Source organism: Asparagus officinalis, chromosome 9, assembly GCF_001876935.1.
Source record: "Asparagus officinalis chromosome 9, Aspof.V1, whole genome shotgun sequence".
In the NCBI taxonomy this organism is placed as follows: domain Eukaryota; kingdom Viridiplantae; phylum Streptophyta; class Magnoliopsida; order Asparagales; family Asparagaceae; genus Asparagus; species Asparagus officinalis.
In genome coordinates, this window is record NC_033802.1 from 31,521,810 (window position 1) to 31,546,872 (window position 25,063).

The following is a 25,063-nucleotide window of genomic DNA, read 5'->3' on the forward strand; positions in this document are numbered from 1 at the left end:
TGTTTCCTACATTATTGAGGAAGTTAATTGATTCATGTGCATGAGTATTTGTATGATTATATTTAGATTTAACGCTAGGATGAGGATATTTTCGCTCAATTTTTAATTCTTTGGAACACATGGTATATATATGAGGGTTCCTTGTTTGGATTTTTCGCCCGACGTACTAGTTCCATTTGATTAAGAGTTGAGTGAGAATATAGTCATCCTGGATTGTTAAATATAAATATCGTTTTATGCTTGTCTAGAGTAATACTTTTGGTTTGAATATGCTTTCTGAATTTCGAGGACAAAATTCTTTTTAAGGGGGGAAGAATGTAAAACCCCGTATTTTATTAGAAGTATGTGTGAATTATTTATGATAAATAATTCTATACGTGGTAAATGACTTGAGCTTATGGATATACTTGGTAACAAGTTGTTAGTCATGTATGAGCGTGGTTTCATAGAGTTTTGTGCATTGGTTTTGGCCGTACATCAAAACATGCACGAAATCTGGATTTAGTGTCTGCTCAGTCGACTGATGAGTCGACTCATGAGTCGACTAATGAGTCGACTTTAGAGTCAACCTATGAGTCGACTGATAGGCTGATTTCGGGTTTTCTTTTAGTTGTGGGTTTGGTTGGGTTTTGTTCGGGTTTTAACCGTAATATATATATATTATCTTACCCGAAACCAACCCAAAACCTATCTGAATCCCAGAGAAACCCTAGCCCCTCTCTCCCCTCAAACCCTAGTTCGTTTTGGTGATTTTAGAGGAGTTTTTCGGCGGATCTTTATGGTGCTGTCGAAGGGAATCGTCCTCTCATCGGCTTCAGGAGTTTGCAGCTCATCAGAGGCGAGTAACATCTCGCCCAATCCTACACCCACTGTTTGTATGCTTTTATTTGGTTTTATTTCAGTTTTATTAAGCCTAAATCACTATTTGTTTATAAAAATAGATCTTCATAGCATATAATGCGAAAATCGAATGTTTTCAGTTTATAAAAGCTCACTAACGAATTTGTAAATTTAAACCCAGATCTGAAATTTGTTTAAACATGGGTTTTATTGTGATTTAATGATTTCAATACGCTTTTAAACATGAATAAATATGTTTAGGGTTTTAATATGAAATATTACATGTAAATCTTTCGTTTCTGTTGATATACATGTGTTAGATTTGGATATTATTTGCTGGACATGAACAAGAGAACCTTAGTTTATCAATGTTTGCAGAAAATCGTCGAAAATAGAAAACTAGGGATTTTCTGCTCAGTCGACCAATGAGTCGACTCATGAGTCGACTGATGAGTCGTCCAATGAGTCGACTCATGAGTCGACTGATGAGTCGTCCAATGAGTTGACTGATGGGAAAAATCTCAGTTTTTATGTCCTTTGTCTGGTCGACTCATGAGTCGACTGATGAGTCGACCAATGAGTCGATTGATGAGGAGTTTTCTTCTTTTGTATTTCTTCAGTTTGGATCTGTTTGAGTTATTTCAGATTAACTAAAAGCTATTTATGTTTATTGTTGCTACGTGGTTAAATATGAACGAGGAGTCGTCTCGAATGACGGGTATTAGAAATTTATGTATAACCTGTATCTTTACATGTGAGATGACATGCGGACACGAGTTTAGGTTTGCGCACCGAGACACGTGAGAAATTAAGGTATATGCATCTGTTCATATAACGCATCTAGTCCATGTGTTGGGCAATCATGATGTGTAGTCCATGTGTTGGACGCTTATCACTTTCAGTCCATGTGTTGGACAGTTTACATATGCAGTCCATATGTTGGACAACCACTACATCAGTTTAGACCTTGAGAGTTAACACCTATATTTGCATAGGCAGGACACGATATTTATATAAGTTGTGACACGACACCGTAATCAAGTCTGAGATGATTTGCCTTCTTTTAGTAATGTTCTTGTATTAGATTTTGGGTTTTGTATTTAGGGAGGTACAATCTGAGCTACATGGTATATACATGAGGGTTTCCTTATTTGGATTATTTCGCTCGACGTACCTATGCTCATGTTGTAACTTCCTAAATACTAAAATCCTCTTATACATAGTTATTTACAATCTGAGCTACATGGTATATAGATGAGGGTTTCATTGTTTGGATTATTTCGCTCGACGTACTTATGCTCACGTTGCAAATACCTAAAATAGGATTTGTGATTTTATATATATGTTAAATCTGTATTTTCTGTATACAACGAGCCCTGTCTCCTTGGGGTTGGTTGTGATGTTGCTCGCTAGCGCTTTGACGCTCGTTGTCCCTCCCCCTTTTAGGTAACGAGCCAGGAGCCCGGAGAGTTGCAGGTTGATGGCGAGACACTCTAGCTTCAGTCATTCTATTATAGTTTTATTTTGTTTTTCTTTTGAGCTCCACTGTAGACTTTTGTTTAGACATTTTGAGAGTTTACTTCTAGCAGTTGTAAAGGCTGTGTGCCTTATTTCCTCTTTTTTCAGACTTTATGTATTTGAGACTTGTTGAGGAGTTCCAATTTATTCATTTCAGATATTGACTTGTATTTCAGTATGTTAGATGATGAAATATTAATCTGACCTCTATTATTTTATTAGTTGACTCTTGTGTTATCTTTTACTTGCTTTTGTACCTACACCTGTTATTGACTCTACTAGATAGATAGTAATTGTGATGGTGAAACATGTTATTGCACGGTGTGGTGCATGGAAAGTTTGACATTCTTGGTTTTATCTTGGACTGCAGCCTTGTGTGAACCTAGGGGCGTCACAAAACCCAAGCCTTCTAAAACTCATTAGACGTTGGCCCTAAGGACTCGAGCTCAATAAGGAACAAGAAATCCTTAAGTGAACTGGTTTAAGTTTTCTCAGATTAGTTAGTGTCTAAGGTAAGGTTTAGGGGTTGCGTTAAGCGCTCCGCAAGGAACGAGGTACTTAATTGATCTCTAATCACCCTCTAGTACTATCCTTACCTGGCTAACTACCTGGGTAAAACTTTAATCTTTTCACTGTAGGAGTTTTTAGTTAGGAGCTGGTCTAGTTGAGTTAGGCTAAACCCTAGAATTAGAGTGATTGAAAAGTGATTGCTTTGATTTGTTTTAGTTAGGATTTTTCTTTATCCTTTTCTTCTCATAAAAAAACTAATTTTCTTTCTTTCTTTAAAAAAAATTATAAAAAGAAGTTGTTTTGGTGTATGCAAACTTGGGTTAGGGATAATTCTCATCGTTTAATCCGTGTTGAACCAATCTAAGAAATGGCAAATCAACCCATTCTCCAGGATATGTGTTACCCTATCAGAAATATAATTCCATCTTGCATAAGGCTTCCAGATGTAAATGGAGTAAATTTTAAGCTTAGACCATATTACATAAACATGCTTCCCAAATTCCTTGGTAATGAAACAGAAGATGCATATATTTTTATTTTGGAATTTGAGGAAGTGTTATTATGATTAAAATGAGAGAATTAACCGAAGATGCGATTAAGCTTAGATTTATTCCATTTGCTCTTAAGGATAAAGCTAAAAAATGGCTGCACAGCTTACCGAAAAATTCCATCTCAACTTGGGATGAATTTGTCACCGTTTTTCTTAAGAAATTTTTTCCTATTCACAAAACGGTAAAGCTAAGGAACAACATTCAAAACTTTAAAATTATCCCGGGAGAGCTATTCTGGAAATATTTTGACCGATTCAAAGATCTTTTAATCTAATGTCCTCATCATGGTCTAGAAAAATGACGATTGTTCCAAGTCATATATGAAGGATTGGACTATTCTTCAAAAACATCTTTAGAATCGATGTGTCAGGGAGATTTTATGAGGAAAAACGCCAATGAAACTTAGGAATTCCTAGAGAGTTTATCTGAGAAAACAATTCAGTGGGAACACTGTGATGATAGGGTTTCATCAGTTCCCCAATCTAAGTCTAGTAGTCTTTCCCTGGAGTCAAACATTGCGTCTGAAGCGAAGATGGCGACGATTATGCGGAGGTTAGAAGCCTTAGAAGTTAAGGAACGAGCTCCAGCACAAATCAATCATGTGTTTTCCCCGAGTTGTCATAACTGTCAGTCTCCTACCCACGTTTCAGAGAAATGCCTTCTTCTAGGAAACAACCATGCATTAAAACAGATGAACGCTGTATTCCAGCGCCCTAGAAATGATCCGTTTTCTCCAACCTACAATCCAGGTTGGAGAAATCATCCCAACTTTGCATGGAATCAAGGAAATTCTCCCGGAAATCAAAACTTCATTCCCGCGTCGAACCAATAATTCGCTAGGGGAAATACTATCCCGTTCAACTCACCAAATAATTTCCAACAAGCTAACCCAGTTTTTCCAACCCAACATCCTCATCCTCACCAGCCTACAAATCCTTCAAATTCTAATCATGACAAACGTTTAAGTGTCATAGAAAAGGGTTTAGAAGCTATGATTAAAGCTTCTACACAAACTACCAACATGTTGACCTAGTCATCCACCACTTTAAATTCCTTCATGCAAACCACCAGCCAAGTGCTCAACTCGAACACTCAAGCAATAGCCCGGTTAGAAACCCAACTTGGGCAACTAGCCACTGCCATGAGTGAGAGAGAAAAAGAAAAATTCCCAAGTTAACCTGTTACAAACCCTAAAGACAATGGATCCAGTTCAAACCATCCAGCTCATGTGAATGCAGTTCATACATTGCGATCAGGCAAATAAATAGACAACCAAGTTAGAATGCTACCGGATCAAACCCCTTCTCCCATCCAACACACTTCTTTCGATGAAGCAATTCCTTCCGATGACCAAAACGCTAAACATGAGATTGAGCCTGATCTAGATAGGTATAGGCCCGTCGCACCCTTTCCAGATAGACTCAAACCTAGAAAAAACTCCCCGCAGGTTGAGAAAATCCTAGAAACGTTTAAACAGGTCAAGATCAACATCCCTCTCCTAGATGCAATCGAACAAATCCCTTCTTATGCAAAGTTCTTGAAGGACTTATGCACTAAGAAAAGAACCACCAATGTCCCTAAGAAAGTCTTCTTAGCTGCCAACCTCAGTAAATTTTTTTTCAAAACCCATGTCGTTAAAATACAAGGACCCTGGTTGTCCCACAATTCCACGCGTCATAGGTAACACTCATATTGATAAGGCACTTCTAGACTTGGGAGCCAGCGTCAACCTCCTTCCTTATTCAATCTATCAACAGCTAGGTGTAGGAGAACTTAAACCGACAAGATACACGCTACAGTTAGCTGATAGATCTGTAAAAATTCCTAAAAGAGAGGTAGAGGATGTTCTGATCAAAGTTGGAGAGTTCATTTTCCCTGTTGATTTTATTGTCTTGGAAACGCAGCCCATTTCCAATCTCAAAAGTCAAATCCCCGTTATTCTAGGAAGACCGTTCTTAGCCATCTCAAATGCTTTGATCAATTGTAGGACAGGTCAGATAAAACTATCTTTTAGGAATATGACTGTTGACCTTAATATTTTCAAATTAGGAAGGCAACCTAGTTATCCATCTGATCAACCAATAAAAGTGAATTTCATTCAGGGAATATCAAGTGAGCAACAAGAGGGAGAGTGTGAGTCAGATTCAAGTGCATCTGACTTAATGATTGAGGAGTTTTCTGAGGATGAACTAGAGTTAGATCCGCTGGTCAATTATGTTTCTACTGCTGGCTAGCAACGAGAACCTTTGGAGATAGAACCCCGAGTCCAGCTTCGTCCATCTGTGGAGGAACCCCCTAAGTTAGAGCTCAAACCTCTACCTGAAAATCTAGAGTATGCCTACTTAGGGGAGAACGAGTCTTTACCAGTTATCATTTCTTCTGACTTAACTACCGGTCAAAAGGAAGCTCTCTTAGATGTTTTAAGAGAGAATAGAGAAGCCATTGGATGGACCATGGCTGATATCAAAGGGATTAGTCCAACCATTGTTCAACATCGAATCCATTTGATAGATGATGCCAAACCTACTAGAGATCCTCAATTTAGGTTAAACCCAGTGATGAAAGAAGCTGTTAGGAAAGACATTCTGAAATGTCTCGATCATGAGATCATGGTTAAACCCAGTGATGAAAGAAGCTGTTAGGAAAGACATTCTGAAATGTCTCGATCATGAGATCATTTTTCCCATTTCTGATAGTTCATGGGTGAGTCCGGTCCAAGTTGTTCCAAAGAAATCTGGGATCACCGTGATCCAAAATGAGGCTAATGAGCTGATTCCCACTCGGATCCAAACTGGATGGCGAGTTTGCATTGACTACCAAAAACTCAACTTAGCCACTCGGAAAGATCATTTCCCTCTTCCTTTCATTGACCAAATGTTAGAGCGTTTAGTAGGACACGAGTTCTATTGTTTCCTGGATAGATATTCAGGTTATAATCAAATCCCTATCGCTCCAGAAGATCAGGAGAAAACAATCTTCACTTGCCCGTATGGAACATTCGCATACCGACGCATGCTTTTTGGGCTGTGTAATGCACCTGCCACTTTCCAACGTTGCATGATCAGTATTTTTTTTGACATGGTAGAGCGATTTTTCAAAATTTTCATGGATGATATTTCCATCTTTGGTGACACATTTTCCCAATGTTTGCATCATCTTAAACTGGTCCTAGAACGGTGCAGGGAGAAAAATCTGACTCTCAATTGGGAGAAATGTCATTTCATGGTCAAACAATGCATTGTCTTAGGACATATAGTTTTCAATAGGGGAATCGAAGTAGACAAAGCTAAGGTAGATCTCATTTCCAATCTCCCTCCTCCCAAAACAGTCAAAGATGTCAGATCATTTATTGGTCATGTTGGTTTTTACCGACGTTTCATCAAGGATTTTAGTAAAATTGCTAGACCCTTGACCAATCTCTTAGCCAAGGATACATCATTTGTCTTCTCTCCCGACTACCTCAAAGCTTTTGAATATCTGAAAAAGGAGCTAACCACAGCTCCCATCATTCATGCACCGGATTGGACCTTACCCTTCGAACTGATGTGTGATGTATCTGATTCTGCGATTGGAGCTGTTTTAGGACAACGGTTTGATGGAAAATAGCATGTGATCTACTATGCCAGTAGGACTCTGAATGATGCCCAGCAAAATTACTCTGTCACAGAAAAAGAGTTTTTAGCTGTAGTCTTTGCCTTAGAAAAATTCAGGTCCTACCTCATCGGTTCCTTAACCAAAGTTTTCACAGATCATGCCGCACTAAGTATCTTTTGACCAAAAAGGATGCTAAAGCACGACTCATTAGATGGATTCTCCTTCTTCAAGAGTTTGACATTTAAATTCTTGATAGAAGGGGAACAGAGAACCCCGTAGCAGATCACCTCTCTCGACTCCCAAATGCACCAACATCAACCGTACAGATCAATGAACATTTTTCAGATGAACAACTCCTAGAAATCCAATCTGTTCCATGGTTCGCCGACATTGTGAACTACATTGTCATGAACCAGATCCCTTCTCATTGGTCCAAACAGGATAGATCCCATTTTCTCTCCCAAGTAAAATACTTTTACTGGGATGATCCATATCTGTTCAAATACTGTCCTGATCAGATCTTTAGGAGGTGTGCTCCCACTGAAGAAACTAGGAGTGTTCAATCCTTTTGTCATGAGCAAGCATGTGCGGGTCACTTTGGCCCAAGAAAAGCAGCTGAAAAAATTCTCCAATCTGGGCTATACTGGCCCACTCTTTTTAAGGATTCATATGAGTTTTGCAAAACCTGTAACCACTGTCAGTTTTTAGGGAAGGTCACTAGGAGAAATATGATGCCTTTACAACCCATCTTATCTGTTGAACTTTTTGATCTGTGGGGTATCGATTTCATGGAACCATTTCCAAATTCCTTTGGAAATGTGTACATTCTAGTAGCCGTTGAATACATGTCAAATGGGTTGAGGCGGTAGCTTGCAAAACTAATGATAACAATGTCGTTGTCAAGTTTTTGAAAGAGAACATTTTTGCACGGTTTGGAGTACCCCGAGCGATCATTAGTGACAACAGTACACATTTCTGTAACCGTTCTTTTGAGGCTTTGATGAGGAAATATTCAATCACACACAAATTGTCAACTCCTTATCACCCCCAAACCAGTGGACAAGTAGAGGTCAAAAACAGGTAGATCAAACAAATCTTAGAAAAAACAGTTAATCATAATCGAAAAGATCGGTCTGTAAAATTATGTGATGCTCTGTGGGCATATAGAACAGCTTTCAAGGCCAATTTGGGGATGTCACCATACAAACTAGTGTCTGAGAAAGCTTACCACCTACCAATTTTATAAATATAAAAAACTAAGATTTTTCAGGACAAATCAATTTTACGAAAAAAATTTCTCTCCAGGACAGAAAGTTTTATTGTACAATTCAAAATTGTATCTTTTTCTTGAAAATTTGAGATAAAGATGGACATGTCCATTTTTTATCAAACAAGTTTTTCCGCATGAGGCTGTTGAGATAGAAAATCCTAAAAATGGTAACATTTTTAAAATAAATGGTCAACGTCTGAAATCATTTTTAGAATTTTCTACACTCGGAGAGGAAGAGGTGTTAGTTCTTCATGAACCTCATTATCTGTAAAAAATATATATAATAAAAAAAATAAAAAAAATAAAAAAATAAATAAAAAACTAAATAAAATAAAATAAAATAAAATAAAATGAAAAAAATAATTATAATTTTTTCTCTCTTATTTGATTTCTTCATCCTCATACTAACAGTAATTGCAGATCCTTATCATTATTGTCGACCGAACAAATATAAGTTCTTTAAGTCTTATCTGCTTTACTTTGTGCATTAGCGAATTTGCATTGAGGACAATACAAAATTTAGGTGTGGGGGTGGGAATTAGTTATTTTTTCCCTTTATTTTACCTTTTTAGTTGCATTTTTGGCATTTTCCCCCTTTTTCTAAAAAAAATAAATTTTATAAAAATATTATCACTTGCCAATTAATAGAGTTAAGTAATAATTGATCTAATTGATAGATTTTAAAATTTCTAATTCCTAGTTAGTGATATACTCAAGTTCACCTTTTATGATAACTCCAAAAAAAGAAAAAAAACTCTTAAATTCAAGGTGATTCTATCTTATAAAGCCTAAGTTGACTGAGTAATTAAGCCCAAAGAGTATTTCTATACTTAATGACCTAAGCCCAATTGGGTTGTGATTCATTGGCCCAAAACTCGTTAAATGGTCACTAAGAAAGCCCGTTAACAGTCACCAAGAATTAGAGAGTGAATTTTTTTTTATACATATATATCTATAACACTAACCATTTTATATATATATATTGTTGTTTTGTATATATGGTCTTGAAAAACAATTTTTGATCAAGAGACTTAAAAGTTATTCAAAACAAAGAGTTAGCATGTTCTTTTCAAAAATTTTAAATTAAATCTCTAAGATTTGACTTGGTCTGTATTGCTATAATGAAAAATATTTTCTAAAAGATTTACATTGGAGTTATATATAAAAACATTTTCTTGATTATTAACTTGCTTCAATTAGAATGTCTAAATATATCAAGGAAAATTAGTTATTTACTGACTTATTTAACTTGGCAAGTTGACCAAATTTTGTAGGTATATTTACTGCAAACTCTCACGAGATTACAACTCGTCCACTAGGGTAACCTAGGGGTTTAAAGGCTTGTTGTATACGCTAAATACAACCACGATTCCTGTGAAAGTGAGTTTGGATTTTCTTTTTATTTTTCTTTGCTAGAGGACTAGCAAAAGTTTAGGTATGGGGGTATTTGATTATCATATTTTATTGCAATTTTATACCCTCATTATCTATTTTATATGAATAAATATGCCACTAATAAATGTTTTTATCTTTAAATGCAGGTTAATGAAGAATAAATCTCAAACTCTCATCTCTCAACAAAAATCCATTGATTAAATAAAGAAATGAAGCAAAGAAGCCCATTAGAAAATCAATTTCCAAATTATCCAAAAGCCCAAGAAAAGCCAAAGCCTAAACAAATGCATGAAGAAATCAAGAAATTGTCCAAGGCCCAAGCCTAAGAACAAACCTAAGAGGAATCTGCGGACAACAACCAGAGACAAGTTCACATCGATGCCAGCATCGATGGGGGCATCGATGCTAGCATCGATGCCCGTATTGATGCCAGCATCGATACCCCTATTGATGCTGGCATCGATACCATCGACCAGTTTGTTACGAATCAAAGGCTAAAAATTATTATTTTTGGATAAGATTTCAATCCAATGGCTCTCATTCATTGATGTTTACTATAAATAGGGATATAGAGTGAGGGGTTAGAGGTGTGAAAATTTTTATAAATCCATTTGGAGAGGAGGGCTACTCTTAATTAAGAAGGCCTTCCAAAAATTGTAACTTTTGTTGTAATTAATAATAATAATTTTTTCTCCACTTTAAATTTGTCTTTTCTCCTCTTTGTTGAATGATAAGGATGGAGATGAAGAGCAATTTGAAGCTTTGTATTTCTTTTATTTTTCTCTTTTATTTTTTTTAGTAATTTCTTTATTATTGCTTATTAGTTAGATTTATATTCATGCTTGTAGTGTAGATTTATTTTCTCATCTTTTTATTTCTTTTTGCACTTTAATTTGTAGAGTAGATTTATTTTCTTGCATTTAATTTTTATAATTTATTTTGTAGTTTAGATTTTAATTCTTTGTAGTTAAATTTAATTCTTGTTCATAGTTTAGATTTTTCTTTTCTTTTTATTTTTGTAATTAGTTCTTTTTCTTCTTGTTTTTATTTCTTAAGATATGAAATTAATTCTTGTAGGAAACTTAGAATTGTCTGAAACTAGTCTAATTTTCTTTATATTGTATGGATTATTCTCTTACACTTAAAATGTTCATGTTTAGAATAATCAACTAGAAAACTAATTGGTAGAAGATGAATTTGATAATCTATGCTTATCTTAAATGGTTTGATAGGTTATGCTTATGAATTCTAGGATTACTATCTTGTTGTTGTTCTCATCATGAATAGTAATTTTGACTTAGATGATAATTTGATAGATTATACTTTCCTTAAATTTTTTGATAGTCTATGCTTAATAAATCTAAGTTAAAATATGATAAAAAGAGAATAGTTTGTATTTTGTAATTGAGATTAGCTAGTGGAATAAATTTTAGATTTCACATATCTTAAATTGAATCCTCCATCTTGACTTTCTTGAATTTTCTTTTCATTCTTGATTTTATTTCTTGATTTTATTCATTCTTCTTTCTTGCCTTGTGATTTCATTTATTGTTTGATTCTTTCTTCTCTCCTCAAAAATTCAATTTATTGTTACTTGCATATATTCACAACAATCACTCATCACAATCACACTTATTCTTTAATCCTATTTTGTCACACACAAAACATAAGAACCAATTATAATAATCTCTTAAAATTACCTTCCTCGTGGGATCGATAACTTTTTATACTATAACTTGATCAATTGTGCACTTGCAATTTTGGTACATAATTATGCCGCGTCAACTAGCCTTTGCTTGCTCGAACACACTGTTGAAGTCTCTGCTGGTTGTGTACATCTGTACATACTCCAAAGGAACTAAGGGCTGAATGTGTGTCGCTACCAATAGAGCCCTCACGGGCGGACGAGATAACATATCGGCTAACTTGTTCGTTACCCCCTTCTTATACCTAATGATGATGTTGAACGCCATCAAATAGGAAATCCACTTCATGTGTCATACCTGCTGCATCTTTGTCCGGGCATGTAACTTTGAGGGGTGTTTCATGAAAAAAGACCACACATTGTTGAGGGGTTTATTTGCAAAAGGGGACAAAAATTGTTGAGGGGCTTATTTGTAAAAGGGCTAAAATTTTGGAAATTTGGGTTGTATACCCATGGCCGAAAGCTTTATGGGGGTTTTTCATGCAAAAAGACCACAAATTGTTGAGGGGTTTATTTTGCAAAGGTGGCCAAACATTGTTGAGGGGTATTTTGGGTATTTTACCCCAAAGTTGATCATGAAGGATTTAAATGCAAATTGAACTCATTATTTGCATGCATATATCCCGTAGGCTTAATTAGACTTCAACTACAAAACCTCGTTTTATTTATAGGATTTTAGTTAAAGTTCATAATTTTCCTTTTAATTTTCGGGTTCTTGGATTTATGATTATACCTGATCCGTTAATTTCCGTTGTAGGTTAACCATGTCTCCGTGCCAACCATGATTTCATAGGAGTTGCTCATCTTCTCAGCATAGTGAGAGGGAGGCTCCTGTAGCTTCCTCTTATGGGGGTAAGCTTTTATGCTTTCTGTATCCTCATTTGACTCCTTTGCGGGTCATTCGGGAAGAACCGACGTCCTCCTTCGCAGGGATTGAGGTTTCAGGATGATTTCGGGTTCTATCATGCCCTCGTTTGGCCCTTTCGCGGGTCATTCGGGAAGAACCAACATCCTCCTTCGTGGGGATTGAGGTTTCAAAAGACGTGTTTTGCTTGGCCAATTCACGTCTTCCGGCATGTTGGGGCGATTCGTGTTGCATTACACTGTGTGGGTCGGGGTACATTACCACGTTGTTTACGTGATGATGCATACTGCCCTTCTTGTGTAAGACACCCGAAATCATCTCGCCAATCACTCAATGAATGACCCTATCTCGCTAGCTTGTGAGATGAATTCAACCCTTGTATAATTTATGAATAATTTTTTCATTCTATGTTTGTTTTGCTGCAGTTGAGTTACCTACATAAGGTTTTTCACCTCATGCTATGACTGGTTGCAATAGGGAGACATTCACTACTAGTGTTGACAGGCAAGCTATTGGTCCGACCCCTTAGTTCAACAAGAATCGTCCCGAGGAGGTGCATCAATTGATACGAGACAAGGGCCGCCGTTCATTACGCCAGCTGATTACCGATGCTGTCTTTACTAAAGATTCCATTTCTACCCAGGCTTTAGAGAAGCCGGATTATTTTTTTGGGGATCATGCTGAGGATCCGGCTAAGTTGACTCTTGATGATGAACATTGGTTGAATGATAATGGTGGGAGCATTTTATACATTCCTTCTATTCCCTGTCAGCATTCTCTTGCTCATTTGGAGACGCAAGCTGTGTGGCGGCAGATGTCCTAAAATCTTACAGATGACCATGACCGAGTTCATTATGGATTTATTTCCCATCATGAGACCCTAGGTTCTGATGGGTATAATCATATTCGCGGCCTTCGACCGGGGATTCTGGGACTTGATACAGCGTCACCGGACAAGGTGTCAGCAGTCGCCCATACTATGAGGAATCGTCTGGCTAGGCTTGGGAGGAGGTTAGCCCCGAAGGAATTAAGATGTTTTGGTTGGTCGTCATCACTGCCTAAGAAGTGGTGGACTCGTATGACTAGTTATGTCATGGGACGTTGGGAGAGTGAGCTGAAGCGCAGCGGATTGTATGCACCTATACGAGCCACTATGTATGGACTTCCAGTCAGTAGCTGTCATTTCTTGGCATTGCTGGAGTTTTATAACCCTGATAGTAACACTTTTCTGACTTGCAGTGGAGAGTTGGGGTTAGCTCTCCTTGAGATGCACAAGGTTTCTGGTCTTCCGATAGGAGATTGTCCATATCAAGAGCACTTTTCCTCTAACATACAGTTAGGACAGCTGAAGAGAGATTCCTCCGATATGTATGACACGCTCTGGGACCTTACGTATCATTATTATATATCCTTGGTCAGGGTGAGTCCTCTGGCGAAGAGGAAGAAGCAGGTCAGCTTGAACCAGTTTGCTGATTATTTATTTCAGCACTTGATGAGCAATTCGGGTGAGACTATTTGTGAATTGGCCCGTTTGACACCTTCTGCCATTAATGACTTAATTGAGATGGCTGATGCTTGTTCATTCACTACCGCTTGTGTGGAGGGTTCCTTTCTGGCGGGGACTAAATTTCGGACGTTCCTTTGTCATGCACTGAAGCCTATTCGGCCTAAGACCCTCCTGGTGGGCTATCTCGCCCTCTGGTTGAAGAAGTGTGTTATTCCATACCAGTTCTCTAATGCTTTGCCTATTGAGGTCCTCCTCCCCGCCATTCAGTTAGCTCACGGGAAGGATCTTTCTCTGCTTCCGATGATGGTTGCTGGCATTCATTGTAGGCTTAGGTATTTTGTCGATGGTTTCACACATGTGGGTTTTGAACCGTCAATCGAGATTCTCTCCGTAAAGGTTGTGCTTCCATATACATACTTGATGGCAAGGCTTGTCCTTCATCATCCTGATTTGATGTTGGCGCCTAGTACTACCGATGCCTCCGTCCCTTTTTTGTAGTTGTTAGAGGGAAGCAAATGGTATACAAAGACCTTCACTGATGTACAACAAGAGCTTCAAGTTCATAGGAGCTGGGAGTTCTTCAGGTGTTTTCCTTGCTTCTCGGTCCGCTATGACGACGTATTGATTGACGAGGAGAAGCCGGGGGCCGGTCGAACCTCCCTTGAAGTTGGTTGCTTCCGTTGGTTGGTGAACATTCATGCTGGATACCTCATTCTTCGGGTGAAGGGTCGTTGTCAAATAGAGCCCTATCTCCCTTGCTGCTTCTCTCGTCAATTCGGTTATGACCAACTATATGTTAGGAACCCGAACCGCGGCTTGAGGACTGAAGGAGGTCTTATTGACGGTGCCCGAGCATGGCTCTGGACTATGACGGGTTGTATTTGTGCCTATTTTGCTCTCCCTTCATCCAAACGTAAGCCATCACTTACCTTTCTCAGCTACAAATGGCTCCTTTCTACCAACGAGCTTCTAGATGTGAAGAGCCTCTCAGAGTTGGAGGTTGATCACTTAGTTCAGACTACCATTAAAGCTGCTCGTAAAGCTGGGTTTTCGAAGAAGTAAGGGAAGAAACCTGTCAAACCCTCCCGTTCGAGCAAAAGCCAGATGGAGGATGATGATGAGCTCCTTCCTATTGATGATGAGGATGAGACTTCTGAAGAAGAGTTTAGAAATATGGACACCGACATTAGAGTTGATGAGGAAGAATCTGAGACAGGTCTATCAGACTCTTTCTTTTCAGAATTAATGGATCTGGCATTTCTTTGTTAGTCTCAACGCTCTAGATCTCGACGGGCTCCTCCAGAGTCGAAACGAAAGGTTTTATTTACTAATCCTAATAAGATGAATCTTGTCACTCTAGGTAGGATGGTTGACGAGCATGAACCTCTTATTTTCCGTTACTTGAGATCACGATCCAGCACCGAGGCTCCTGCACAGGTTGAGATGCGTACTAAATCTACGCATGAGTGATCCACTGGTCATGTAGAGGTTTGTCCCCCAAAGTGGAAGAAGACCACTCATAAGTCACATATTGGTCAGCGCGCCCACGAAGCAGAGTTACGAGGTACTGTAATTGCTGGTAGAGAGAAAGGTAATGTTTTATTATTTTCATGACCTTAAAATGGTGCTCTTCTGGATTCCCTGAACCTAATCATGTTCCGTATTTCAGGAAGCCATGGCGGAGGTGAACTTCCGCGCGACTCTGTATTCTACGATCCTAGCCATTTAGATAGCCCGAGCTTTGTGCAGCAAATGTGCGATATTATTCGTGATGTGCCTACATATGTTAGAGTAAACCGGGATGCTAACCTGGATAATATCGTTGAGCCGAGTATTTTATGCTCAGGTATATCTAACACCGGTAATACACCATTCAAGTGGCAGTTAAAGGAGTTAGGTAATTCAGAATTCGTTCCCCCTTTAATCACTTCCGCGCTTCATTCTCTTTTAGACAAATTGAAGAATACGGGCACAAATATCGGGGTAGATGAGCCTCCTGCCACTACCACAAGTGAGTCCGCACTTCTCTATCATGAACTTTTAGCTTCTTTTTATATATCCAACACTTAAATTCTTATGCAGATACTACGCTGGAGAGAACAATTGAGGATGAGACTTTTCATGGCATGGATCTCGGGGGATTAGTGAGCACTTATACATTTCAGCACCGAGTTTCTTGGGATCTGACACTAGGTTGCTCGTTGAGATGTTGGCAGAGCAGGCTACCAGAGAGGCTGCAGGACCATCCGTTGAAGGTGATTCATCTGTAGGTATGCATCTAATCTCCGACATTGTAATTTCCTTTATTTGTCAAAATCTCTATTTGACTGACAAAGAGTTGTAATCGTAGGACCAGCCACTAGGACTGATACTACAATGATTCTTGGTATCTCCAGTCTGCCTGAGGGTGGTTTATCTGCAGGTACGCATGTAATCCTCTGCATCATCATTCTCTTCATTTGTCAAAATCTCTATTTGACTGGCAAAGAGTTGTAATCACAGGACCAACCACTAGGATTGATACTACTACGATTCTTGGTATCCCCTGTCTGCTTGAGGGTTCTGTCTCTTCCCCACTAGAGGGAAGTATGGCCATGAGTCGGTCGTTCGATTCTCATCTTTAGGCTGCTATTCCCCTAAACCCTCTGGGCATTGTAGAATCTCCTAGAGGAGTCAATATACCGTCGACAGTCATGCCTGTTATCATTCCCGAGCCTACCGAGACAAGATTGGTGGAGCCTACTACAGGACATCAAACTGAAGGAACCTCTGTCAGTACTGGTAAGCTCATAATTCGTTCTGAATTTCCCCACAATATTCTAGGGTTTCTTACCTCTTCATATGATTATTTGTAGGGTTTTCACCATCTCCATATGAGCGCATTATGACTTTAGTATCTGATACCTATCCGGGCACAGACATGTTCCGAATAGGTCTTGAGAGTTTCCTTACCTTCTTGGGTAAGATGGTCAAGAGGATCGTTCATCATGGATTCCGTTTTGATCAGTACAGACGATCACTTGACTGCCATATGATGATGATTAGAGAGGAGGGACACCCCGAGCTAGCTGATTCCCTTGTTGCGGATCTTGCTATACTGGAGCGTGAATCCCAAGAGTTATGGGAATGAAAGACTAGAGGTGTTTCCTCTTTTGTTGCTATTCAGTTGGAATCTGAGTTGAAGCAGTGGCATGACTCCAGAGTATCCATTGGACATGATCTTCGGTCATAGGAGAGCTCTGTTATGCAGATGAGGGCTAATCTCTTGAGGAAGGATAATGATAAGGCTGATTTACTTAGCTCTCTAGCTTTGGCCGACGAGGAGATAGCTAAACTTAAGAAGGCCTTGAAGTATGCCGAAGAATCTCATGCTATTCTTGAGGACGACTTAGCCAATGCTAAAGACTCTCAAAGACAGACATTAGAGAAGTTGGAGCCTTCAGAAGAGAAGTTGGCTAAGTTGAGGAGCGCAGCCGCGAAGATACTGGATACATCTGAAGATTTCATTCGAGTTGAGTTGTAGGCTAAACTTGAGCGGAGTTTTGCCGAAGATCTTTCTATGCTGGAACACCGGATCCTCAGCCGCGGATTGTACTCAAAGCAATAGTTCCTTCATTTTGACTTTATTAATGAAATAAAATCTTTTTCTTAGCTCACTCTTATCTTTATTATGATCATTATCCAATCTAGGATGAATAACCATAATATTTATAGGATTTTTGGCAAACCCTAAGCCATTAACGGATTTTGCTTGCCTTAACCGATTACCGTTTGAATCGGGCTAGCATGCAGATTGTTCAAATCCGTTCTGCATGTGACGTTTGTTGGCCTTCTTGTTTTGATGATGATTTACAAACAATTTACATCTAATATTGTTGTCTAGTGTTTGTGTTTTATATTTATTCTAGATAAACAATATGTTGGAGGATGGATGGAATAGCGCTTCAACGACGATATCAAATGGAGGTTGGCGGAATTGTGGAGTGAAGCCTATGCAATTCATAGTTAAAGATTCAAGTTCAGCTTCATCCGCATAGTTTACCAAGTTGAGCTACAATGAAGATCAAGATCAAGCTTGGGTAACATTTAGTTTAGGTTTTATATTAAACTCTTATCTAGCTTTACATTTGCATAGTTATTTGATTATCTTTCTTTAAAGCTAGTTTTTATATTGAGTTTAGATTTGATTTTATTTACTCTCATTGTTACACACACCCACATGAGCTTATCGTATTTTCATACATAGTATTTTTGGGTTGGTGAGAGTTGTAGCAATTGAGTGTGAGCTTTCATTGTGTTCTCATCCATAGTAGAGAACAAATATTGTATTGAGCCATATTGTGAGGATACACTTTGTAATACACTTGTACACCGAGAGAAGTGTGTGGCGAGAGTCGGGGATCGTCCCAAGAGGAGGTGTCGGTTGACGAACCTAGGGAGAGGTTGTATCCGAGCACTTGAGGGAGACACGTCTAGTTCAACACTTGAGAGGGTGTAGAGTGGGATTACAAGAGTGTGTTAGTTGTAGAGTTTTCGGTAAACGGGTGAACGTAGAAAACCCGGTTGTGATAGTGGATTTCTCCCCGGGAGTGGAGAGCGGAGACGTAGGACAGAAGGTTCGAACTCCGTGATCATATTGCTTGTTTGAGTTTGGCTTAGTACACTTATATTTGTTCATCTTTATAGCCTTTCTCTCATTATTTATTTCATCCACTATATCATTTGTTTATGTTACCCTTGTGTTTGCATATCCTTGCATATATCATATAGCATATCTCTTTGCTAGGATATATCACCTTGTGTATATTGATTATTCTTGCTTCTAACATATTATATATCTCTCTTGCAAGAATAATTTGTTAATTAATTTTAATTGGCATTTAATCGGATTAGATTAGCATAAGACCCTAATCACCCCCCCTCTAGGGTCTAACAACGTTGTGCTAAAAGAATGAACTATTTTAGACTTAGCGCTATGATTTTTGAATACATAGATTTACTCATCCATTGCGGGGTTCTCATAGGATTTTTGGCAAACCCTCAGCCATCAACGGGCTTGATGAGCCTTTATCGACTACCGTTTGAGTCGGGCTAGCATACGATTTGTTTAAGTCCGTTCCACATGTAATGTTGTGCTAAAAGAGTTAACTATTTTAGTGCTACGATATTGAATACGTAGACTTCATCTTTCTCATGGGAATAGACTACCCGGCCGCATGTATCAGATGCAGACTCAGGATTTTTGGCAAATCCTCAACTATCAACGGATTTGACATGTCTTTACCGATTACCATTTGAATCAAGCTTATATACGGATTGTTTAAGTCCGTTCCGCATGTAATGTTGTGCTAAGAGAGTTAACTCTGTTAGTGCTACGATATTGAATACGTAGACTTCGTCTTTCTCACGGGAATAGACTACCCGGCAACATGGGTTAGGCGCTGACTTATCCCTACTTAGACTTCAGGATAAAAGTCCTCAGACTTGGATTCTGGTGTATTTTTCAATTGGTGAAAGACTAAACCAGTAACGTGTGTTAGACGTAGGCTTATCTCTAATTAGGGATCGAGAAAAAATCCCCCGCGTATGAAGTGCACGGATTTGAAGTCAGGAATTGTGTCTTTTCTTAGGGTAAAAGACAAACCCGATGCTGGAGAGGAAGAATTTTATATTTTGTCCCCAGGTCTTGTTTATGGTAAAGACGAACCCAAAACGGGAGAGGATAAATTTTATATTCTATCTCCCAAAACTAAAGAGGAAGAATTTATATTCTATCTCTAGTTGTAAAGGAAACTTGAGGTGGGATCTCCACCACAGAATTCGGAAAGGTGAAACTAGGAGTGGGATCTCCACTCCGAGAATCAGAAAGATTCAAGCAACCCTAAATTTTATAGGATTGGTTGCTTAGTCCAAGAAATGAATCCCTCATTTATTGAGGTAAAATTCTAATTTTGGCCCTAACTTTTATAGGTTTGACCAAAATCAAAAAGGTGGAAGTCTCTCGTTTATCGAAAGTGGGAATCTGATCTTAGTCCTAACTATCTGCAGGTTTGACCAAGTGGGGTTGGCGGTAATCCTAACTTTTATAGGTTTGATTGCTCAAATTGAAAGTGGACCTCTAGTTCATGGAAGGAATCGAGAGGGAATTTTGACTTTGGCCCTAACTTTTATAGGTTTGATCAAGAAAGAAGTGGGAGTGTAATACCGATAGTAGTGAAAAATGCCCATTTGTACTAGCCACTCGATGGAAGATTTTGATGTTAAGTGATCAAGACTTAACATGTCAAGTTTGAAAGACGTTAAAGATTGATGGATAGAAATTTTGGTGGACCCACCATTAATTGATTTGATCAGTGGGGGATTTTGTGAGGAAAGATTGATCTGTCAAAATGGTCGAATCTCGTCTCAGCAAAAGAATTCATGAGAGTTGGTGAATCCCATATCAACAATAAAATATGTTCCAACTTTAAAAACATTCAGAGTCTAAGTGTGGATCTCTTGTCTATCACTTTTGTAGTAACTGGGTTATCCCTAAGAATACTATACGTAGTATTCTTTCGGAAGCTTCCCAATACATGGGTTATCTTGAATGTACTAAGGGTAGTACTTTTTCAAGAATTTCCCGTTTATCGGCATCATAAGCTGAGCGCCTTCCTTGGTGATAAGGCGATATGCGCCGTTCGAATAGACTATCTCTACCACAAATGGTCCTTCCCATTTGGGTTTAAACTTGTCTTTTTTCTTGGAATTGAGGATCATTGGTCGTCGGACAGCTAAGACCAAGTCCCCTTCTCTAAAACTCCATTGTCGAACCTTTTTTTCAAAAGCTCGGGAAATTTTGGATTGATAGAATTCAATGTGTTGTTGGGCTTCCAAGCCCTTTTCATCAAGCATCTCTAGTTCTTCGAGACATTTCTGATGTTGTTCTTCGGTTGTCATCTCCATTGCAAGAGTGATCCAAAGAGATGGAATTTGAATTTCCAATGGAAGAACTGCTTCACTCCCATACACTAGAGAATACAGGCTTGCTCTATTAGGCGTGTGAACTATGGTGCGATAGGCCCATAGAGCTTCGCCGAGTTTATTGTCCCAATCTCATTTATTAGTCTTCACGAATTTTGACAAAAGTTTTATGATAGTCTTGTTAAAGGCTTCAGTCAATCCGTTCACTGTGGGATTGTAAGCTGTCGACAAGACGTCTTGAATTTTGAATTTCTCACAAAATTTGATGAAGGCATTACTGACAAATTGAGGACCATTGTCATGTATGATTCATCTTAGGACACTATACCGATAGATAATATGGTGTTTGGTGAAAGCCATAACGTTGCTCGTCTTAACTTCTCTAAGCGGAATCGCTTCAGCCCATTTGGAGAAGTAATTGGTAAATGCAAGGATGAATCGGTCGCCTTTGACTGACGGGGGAAAAATAGGACCCACGACGTGCATTCCCCAAGTTTCGAAAGGCCATGATGTAGCCGAAGGGTGTAGATGCTCTAGGGGTTAGTGCATATAATTCGTATGTACTTGACACGCATGACATTTTTAGGCATATGCGACTCCATCTTTGATCATGGTGGGCCAAAAATATCCCATCCTTCTGATGCGGTCATAGAGTTTGGGGCCAGGTTGGTGTGCGCCATAAGCCCCTTCGTGCGTCTCCTTAAGGACTTCTTCTGCCTCTTTAGTCGATAGGCAATATAGTAGTAAACCATCATACCCCCAATGGTATAGCATTCGACTCTCTATGTTATAATAGAATCTCGGTGCTCTCCATCGGATTGAGTCTCTTTCCTTCATGTCTTCTAGTAAAATCCCGTGTAGGACGTAGTCTATGATAGGGAAACGGTAGTCTCGGGATTCGAACTCAACTTGGGTTGAATGCACTTCTTTAATATCCTCTTCTCCGTCGTCTACATCATAGATTGGTACGAAGAGTTGGTGAGTTCTTACTATAATGAATTGTTCCGTTTCGGGAGGTTGTGCCAAAGATACTGCTAATGTTGCTAATGCATCCACGTAGGCGTTCTGTAAGCGTGGAATGTATTCAATGAAGAATCCTTCAAACGATTCTATTATCTCAACAACCATCTTATGGTATGGTATAAAATCCCGTTTTCTAAGCTCATACTCCTCTTGAACTTGTTTAACTACCAGTTGAGAGTCACTGAAAGCTTCAAGGTACTCAACCCCTAGCTCTTTAGCAAAGCTGAGTACAATAAGCAGTACGTTATACTCGGCTACGTTATTTGAGCACGGCTTGGTCAGCGAGTAGGCTCGAGGCATCACATGTTTTCCTGGGGAAACTAAGACAACTCCAACTCCGGAGGAGATCTTAGAACTTCCAAGGGCACTTGCTATGTTAGTTGCTCGAGTAGTACCATAGAAGTACAAACACCATACCTATTAATGAGAAGTTATTTTGGCTTTGTGGATTTCATCTGGCAGATCGTCGTATACCTCGGTGATATCCGTAGTTGGGTTAGCTGCTAGAAGATCATAAATAGCTAGTCCTTTGACTGATTTCTGTTGTTTAAAGTGCAGATCATACTAGGACAGAAGCAGGGCCTATTTTTCTAACCGCCAATTTATGAAAGCTGGATGTGTCATGAATACTCGGACTGGATTAACGTTAGAGATGACATAAATAGTCTGTCCAACTAAGTAATGCTGCATCTTTTGAATTGCGAACATCAAAGCGAGACACTCCTTCTCAATCATTGGATACCGGGATTCGGTGACCACAAGGGTCCGGCTTAGGTAATATATAGCCTGTTCCAAACCGTTGTCATCGTCTTGTACAAGTAACGCACTTAACGAGTGGCTCGTCACCTTGACATAAATAAATAATGGTTTGCCTGATTTTGGTGCAACGAGTACAAGGGGTTTCGAGAGATATTCTTTGATATATTCAATCGCTTTTTGAAAAGCATCGTCCCATATGAATGATACACCTTTCTTTGTGAGTCTGGAGAATGGCTGACATTTTCCTGAAAGGTTCGAAATAAACCGATGGATGTATGCTAACCGTCCTTGTAACCTCTGAGTTCTTTAAGGTTTCTCGGGGGTTGCAATTTATTAATTGCCTACACCTTATCAGGGTTAATATGAATACCCTTGGTAGTGACAATGAATCCAAGGAATTTACCGCTGGACATTCTGAGAAAAGATTTAGTAGGATTCATCTTCAGTTGATGAGTCCGCATTAGGTCAAACATCATCTTCAAGTCTTTGATGTGATCATTCTTGTTACTGTTCTTCACAACTAGATCATCCATATAGCATTCAACGGTCTTCCGGAGATGCTCCTGAAAAATCTTTGACATGGCTCTTTGATATGTAGCTCCCACGTTCTTCAAGCCGAAGGGCATAACTATGTAACAGAAGACATCGAGGGGTGTTCTGAATGCGGTATTCTTCTCATCATCTGGATGCATCTTTATTTGATTGTAGCTAGAAAATCCGTCCATGAAAGAAATTCTTTCGAACCCACATTTGTTGTCGATGATAACATCTATGATGGGAAGAGGGAAGTCGTCTTTTGAGCAGGCGGCGTTAAGATCTATAAAGTCAATACAAATCCTGATTTTCCCATTCTTCTTAAGGACCAGGACAATATTGGCAAGCCATTCAGGGTGTTGCTCCTCCCTAACGAAACCCGAGTCAATAAGCTTTTTAACTTCGGCCTCAATCGCTTCAATGATTTGCGGACGAAACCATCTTTGCTATTGTTTGACAGGTTTGACATCTGACTTAATGTTGAGGTGATGCATTGCCACATTAGGATCGAGCCCTGGCATATCCTCGTAGTTCCAAGCAAAAAACATCAATGTATTCTCTAATGAGGGTAATTAGCTCTTCTTTCTCATTTAGTGGGGGACTGTCGCTAATAAATATCGGTTTCGGATTATCTTCGTCACCCATATTCACCTAGATTACTTGGTCCTCGGTAGGGGGTTCCCTTTGTTCGAATCTATCACCATACTACATATTTAGGTGATGAACCCAAGGGTCTTCCTAAGTTGGTAGTTGATCGTTTTCTTCAACGGTGATGGAGTTAATTGTAGTCATGTTCGACATTAGTCTTTTGAACATTTCCCTAAGACTAGCGTCGGAATCCCAGGCTGAAGAATCGAAAGAATATCCGTCCTTACCCTTATTACCTATTTTATCGATGAGTTGCTAACAGCACTCGTCATCGGACAAGGAGACATAGCCTAAACCTCTTCTGTAGCTATAATAATTATCAGGTTTTCCTTTTGGTACATAAGCCATACAAGGTGGAACTCACGGACCTCGACCGAAACAAAGACCCTCTCCGAGTGTGAAGTCATATCCATATCTCTCCATGAGGTTCCACGCTTTTGTATCATATCTGAATAAATGAGGAGCTGGTTTATCATCATCGTCCTCTTCTCTCAAGAAATGATCTGGTACTAAAAACTCCTTCCCTTTACCATAAACGACTTCCTTTTCACCCCCTTCCTTTGCGGGGACAACAAGTGTCGTTCCGAACGAATCCTGAACATGCTTCTTCGTCATGCAATATGATTGAAGTGGCATATACAAGTCGGGGTCATCATATAACCCCTTCATGATATTATCAAGACACAATGAGTACTCTAAATCATCATTTATTGCTATTTCTTCGGTTAGTTACCAATTACAACTACTATCTGATGACTCTCCATCGTCAAGATTGATTATAATGGGTACAATGTCATTAAGTACAAAACCACTGTTGCAATCAAACCCAACTTCGGTGTCAGCTTCTTCTTCGTTATCCGTACCTTGGGCCGATGGTTCAGTATCAGATTCAGCCCCATAGAGAAGGGAGTCAGTAAAATAGTTTTCTAACCCCTTAAACGGTTGCTTATCCGTGACCACCATCTTGACCTCATTATTAGTGTCTATATATTTAAGATACTGATGGAGGGTGGAAGAGACTATAACGTTACCGTAGATCCATGGTCGATCCAACAGTAAGTTATAAGAAGTCTCTACATCGATCACATAACATGTGTCTTCCGACTTCAAGTCTCTAATCTGGCACTTCACTCAGATTTTACCTAGTGGCCTGGACCCACTAGTATTGAATCCATAGATCGTAGTGCCAATGGAGGACGGTTTACTGGCCAGTATTCCGAGATTATACATCAATCGGAGTGGCATGATACTAACAGCGTAACCCGGATCGACTTGGATCCAGTTGACCATGCTTGAGCCAATGTGCACGGTGAAATACAAGGGTTGGTCATGCTTTGAATTCTTCGTCTGCATGTCCTCTTTGGTGAAAGAAATGTAGGGA